We start from the raw sequence: 5,710 nt of genomic DNA, 5'->3' as shown, positions 1-5,710 counted from the left end.
TTCAGGAATAAATGTCCATTTATAAAACCCTGTGAATTGTGAAGACAAACTGCTTTCAACTGGCCTGGCTTGTCTGTTGAGCACCTCAGTGAAAGTGCTGACATTTTCTGCTCCTGTTGACTTCAAAACCTGTGTGTTTAACCTGAGGTTTGCTGTGGGCCCTACGAGACCCCTCCTGCAGCTCTTGAATGCCGTAAGAATTTGCACCTCCTCAGGGTGCACAAACTCGGCTTGGCTGCCGCCTGGGTGAGAATCTGAGCTTGGAAGCGACATGGCTGCATCTAGCCACAGTGCTCTGCAGGGTGGTTGGAAAACCTCATTTCTGGCCTGGGCCTTGGGTCTAACTTGCATAATGAGGACTTTAATTGAAGCCAAGCTGAGCACAGTTGAATCCTGAGTAAGGGCTTGACAGCCCCAGTCCTTTGATGGACTGGATCGGGGTCAGCCTCCAAGCCCGGCCTTTGGTGACTCCATTCTGTCGGTGTGCGCTTAAGCGGGACTGAGTGCAGACCTGGGCAGAGGTTGGCCAGATCCTAGGTATCGCCTGGAGATGTTGCCTTTCTGTTCTGTGCACACAGCCTCCCTCTCTAATGCTTTCTGAAGCTCTCATAACCTATTATATTTTAGTTGTCACTGTTTTCAGACATCCCTGTCTGAAAGACAAACCAGCACATAAGCACATGGCTGAGATAAGAAACAGTTTGATTTCAAGGCAGTGAGCATTGTGAATTCAGGTTTGTCAGGTGGAGACCACATGGATCCATGTGTGAAAGAGGAGGGGGAGTGGTAGGGTGTGCGTGCCACTGCAAGGTTCAGGCCTCCCTCCCTGTGCTGCTGCTTCTCTCCAGGCTTTTTGATCTTGATCCTGTGAGGTGTTGAGTCTTCTCCCTTACCATGTGACAGGGCTTGGCATGCTGGCACTGGAGGCATTAGGATTATGTCATGGCTTGGCAAGAGCCTTAAGTGCCTACCTTGCTGATTTCAAGTTTTGGGCAGTGTAAAAGTGCTGAATGGACAATGCTTAAATACTACAGTATAATAGTAGGGTTGTACCTTCAGTGTTGGGTTGCTGAATTAAGTGTGATTTTTTTTTCCCTTGTTTTTATAGTCATTTATATTTTCTTGATTTCACTCTCATGACAGTTGTGTGTGTTATTGCTGCTCTGGTGAAGCTAGCTTCTCAATTTGTCAATGAATTAATAATGCAAAGGGAAAAGCTATGGGAGGGAACCCAACAGTAGCTGCCACAGTTCACATTCTTATCAGAACAGTATAGCTCAGGAAATATCTCAAGAACAAGAGTTCATACTTAGGAATTCCTGCAGTATTAGACGTGCTGGGAGGGGAAAAAAATATCCAAAATTCCAAGCTTTTTAAATTTAAAAAGATTTGTAACTTTTTTCTGGACCTGGCAAAGCCAGAAGGCAAAGAGGCAACGTGTCCTCTGAACTTCAGGGCTGGAGAGTTTGGGGAGCAGAGGGAGCAAGAGAAAAGGCAGTGTTTCTTTTTGAGGTGTAGTGTGTTTGAGTTCCTGAAATAAAGTCTATCAGGAGCAGTCAGTTCACTCCCTTCCATTTTCCAAGTTCAAATGGTGAGGACCTCTTCCTGCTCCCTGTAGATGTCAAAGCAGAATGGGACAGGAGAAAAACAGGGCCACAGTTTGCAGAGAATCCCTTTCTGGATTGTTTTAGTGAGTTGATGGGTAGTGGGGATGAATATGTGGTGAAGCTATTGCCTTTTCCACCTCAAAGACTACTACTGCATGCCCAGTTTCCACTGCTGAACCTGTGGTTGTGCTTAAGGAACTCCTGTTGCACTGAAGGGTCTGGGAGACAAGTGCCAGTTAAAGCCTGCTGTCATCTGTAGCCACTCGAGCACCAGTGAACTGACTTGGAAAGTGAAATAAATGATTGTTCCTCCTCAGTCACTAACTGTCCCCTGTACTGAGTTGGAAGTAAAAGCACAAGTGCAGAGCAGAAGCCCTGCTTTTATGTTCTACATTTTGAAGGATAGAAAAGAAAAAACTCCTTCCCTGTGACAAACTTTTAAATTAAGTTCAGCAGATTTACCTCTCTCTCTCTCCTTCTCTCTCACACACACATACTTATCCACACGCACAGATGTGCTTATGAGAAGCAGATGCTGTGATGGTTTTGTTCTTGAGAGAGGAGGGGAGAGCTTGCTCACAACATTGCAGTTACAGGAAAAATTGATGGCAGTGAGAAAGAAACAGAAATGTTAAGGTTGATCATGTTTCCTCAGATAGGAAAAAAGAAGGCCCTGCAAATGGGGTCACAGGCAAGCTTTGTGCATTACTAAAGGAGTTGTTGCATTCTTTTTGTGTGGTGAGTTTAGGTCCTGTCCCAAGAATGTGGATGATTCATTTTGCAAGGGCTTATAAAACACGATGTACTCTCTCACTATTTCTGAGGCAACACAGGGAAATTACTGTTCTATCTCAAGAAAATCTACATACTAAACACCTTGAACTTGTCCAGAATTTTATTTCATTCCTATTGAGAAATCTGATGTCAATTTTTGCCTTCATTTGGAGACTGGGAGGGTTCAAGCTGTCCACTACTTTTGAAAAGCAAGTACCAGTTTGCTCCTACTGGGCATTTCCATCCCAACAAGATGCCATAAGAGTGCAGCTACTGCCTGCCCAGCGAGCTGGATTTCTGGGAAGCTGGAGAAACTCTGCAAGAGTAAAATGCACTTTATTCAGATGCACAAATCCAGTTATCCTTTTATCTGATACCTCTTTCATAGTGCGAAGGTCTTCAGTCAATAGCATTCTTCACTAAGTCATTTGCTTCTTCCTCAAAACATGCTTTGAGGGATGAGTGTCTCACCGCAGCTTTCTGAGATGGCAGAGGTTGTGTGTGGGGAATGCCACATTTCTCCCCATCTCCACACAGGACTGGATTGCCTGTACCCAGCCTTTCTGCTTCCAGGCTCTCATGCATGGCTTGCCCTCCTCCTCCTGCAATCCCTCTGTGCACATATGTGTATTTATGTACGTGTGCAGACACACACACGAGTGTGGTACTCCTGGTTCCCTCCGTTTCACTCTTGTGCCTCGAATGCACACTCTTCGCAAGTAGAGTGAACAATATCACTAAATGTCATCTGAGACTGAGAAATGTAGGCATTTGATTACACTCTCTGCTAACTCAGGAGTGAATTGATATTTTCCATACTTGTAACATGCAAACAACAGCAACAAAAGACCCCAGAACCCCCCAGCGCTTTCCAAACCTCTGTTTTGCTATAGCTGCAGATGACCATGTAGTCAGCAGAGCTGTGCAGAGGTGCAATGTGCTGCCCTTCAGCAGAGAAGCAGATCTTTTTGAATATGAGTCTTGTAATTAATTTCAGGTACAAGTGTGTTTGTTGTTGGGGTTTTTTTCCATATCAGTGAACCAGCAACATGTATTTATTATAAGCAATTCATATATATATACTTTTAAAATTGACTTCTTGGCCTTAGTATGTCAGCTTTTAAAGGGTATTTGGATGATAAATATTGTTTGTGTGTGGATTTAACAACAAAAAAAGGTTGGCACAGAAATCTCATGTAAAGTGGGAAGGTATTTAAAAATAAATACTGCTTTTACAAATTAGCCCTGTGGGCACAATCTGACAGTTGTGATGCAGGAAGATGTCCCTCAGTTTTTAACTAAGGGACTCTTGCCTGAGCAGGGTCAAAATCTGGTCCCTGTGACAGGAGAGGCAGGAGCAGTGTTCCTGCAAAGGCTGAGCTGGTACTGCTGTGAGCAGAGATGATACTCTCATTGTATATAGATGGTTGGGTAGCCTCTGCTCAACACATTAAAATGGGACTGTTGGAAGGTTTATACTTGCCTGGTGTTACAGGGTAAACTGGTTGCCAAGGGTAATTAGATATGTACCTGGAAAAGTGCTTTAGCTGCCCTTAGTGCCCTTAGCTGCACTGTGCAGTGCCCATGACCCCCTCTGTCCTTGCTCTGCAGTCTCTATGACACTGTGGTGGGACCCGTGAAAGCCGGGCTGGAGTCCCCTGTCAAATGCAGGATGTTGTTAGCTCCCAGTAAAGATAGTTCAGGATGGGTGCAATTAAAATATCACAGTTATCTCATGCTCCTGCTCAAAGGCTGAAGCCTTTGTGTCATTGATAATGGCCCTTTGCCTACAGGAGCAAGAATACTGCTGCCTTTGCTCACTGTCTTTGGAAATCTTTGATGGCATCGAGATCAGTGGGACCAACCTTGAATGCCTAAGTAGCAGACCAGTGTTTGTTGGCACTGTGTGATGGCCTGGGGTCTGGTGCAACACTGCTTAGCCATCAGTTGGAATCAGCATTGATTCCAGTGAGCTTGGGCTCAGGTAACTGGTACCTACAGAAAACCAATGTTTATAGCAGTTGAGGTTTACAGTAGTGTAGTAAAGGATCTGCAGAGCTCTGCTGCACTTTCCCTGCTAGCTGTTTGTAGCTGTTGTTTAAACCCATCAGTCGAATCAGGGTTCCTCCCTTCCCCCTACCTGTTTTCTATCCCTGCTTCCCTCAAAACTCCTTCTCATCCAAACTGATGAAGGGAGGCTTTGTAGAAAGAAAAGCATCACTGTTTTCATTAATAAATAAATAAGTTAATGTGAATTTTATTGTCATATATGTTTTTATGTAGCATTTTCGGGTCGCTCTGTGTTTCTCAACAATTAGCTAATGCTTTTTATTCTTAGGCAATTGAAGAACTCATAAATCTCCCTGTAAATGACAGCACCCCGAGTTTCTGGTTTTGTCATAAGGTTAATTTTTAGAGCCAAGGATTTGTCTTCTGTTTAAAACACTGTAAAGTAAGTGTTCTAAACACATTCTCTGGTGAAACTGGAAAAAGCAAAAGCCTGGCTCTCATGAAGGCTCTAGCTTTCCACTTCAGATCCTCTCACTTGCTTCTGCTACAACATCTTTCCTTTTACAGTCAGACTCAGTAGAACCACAGCCTGGTGCTTCTTAATGTAAGACTCTTTTTAGTTCTATCATATTCTGGCACTTCTGACATCATCAAATAGAGACTTTCCATGCACGCTATTGATCTTAAATTGATTTTCATTTGGCCAAAGTTCAGTGATCCTTCAGGCAAGAAATGAGAGCAGGGATGTGATGCTCAAGAGTAAGCTTTATATGTGTTGTGTTTGTGACAGTCCACATCCTCTTAGTGTGAATCAGCATCACTCAGTTTGCTTTAGTGACCTTAAGACCCATGAAGAATCCCATTGATTACATATGGATAAATCATATTTTGGGCATTACCAGCTGGAAACCAGGTCCCTGTCTGGTGCCTGGAGGAGCTGCTTTCCTTGGAGCCAGGATCCAGCTAGGTGACTTCAGTGGTGCTCAGCCTGGCTTGTGAGGGGGAAACACCATGGACAATGTGATGAGCAGGACTGATATCCTCTGTGCTGTTGAAGGAGGTGAGCACGGCTAGGGGCCAGTTGCAGGAACTGGAGCTGGTTGTGTCTGGTGGGCCAGGGGTGCTTTCAGCCCATCATGGAGACTTCAGGCGCCGCGGGGCCATGCCTCCCCACAGGACGTTGGATTTCAATGGGTTATGCTCCCTGCATGACGTGGGAGGCCGGGTGGAGACCAAGACATCTGGTGAGAATTCCTCACAGATGAGCTGTATGTTGGTCTGGGATGCCAATTGATTTAGCTGATTTCTTTTTTGGGGTT

Source organism: Dryobates pubescens, chromosome 12 (assembly GCF_014839835.1).
Source record: "Dryobates pubescens isolate bDryPub1 chromosome 12, bDryPub1.pri, whole genome shotgun sequence".
NCBI lineage: Eukaryota > Metazoa > Chordata > Aves > Piciformes > Picidae > Dryobates > Dryobates pubescens.
Note: the sequence above shows the minus strand (reverse complement) of the source record.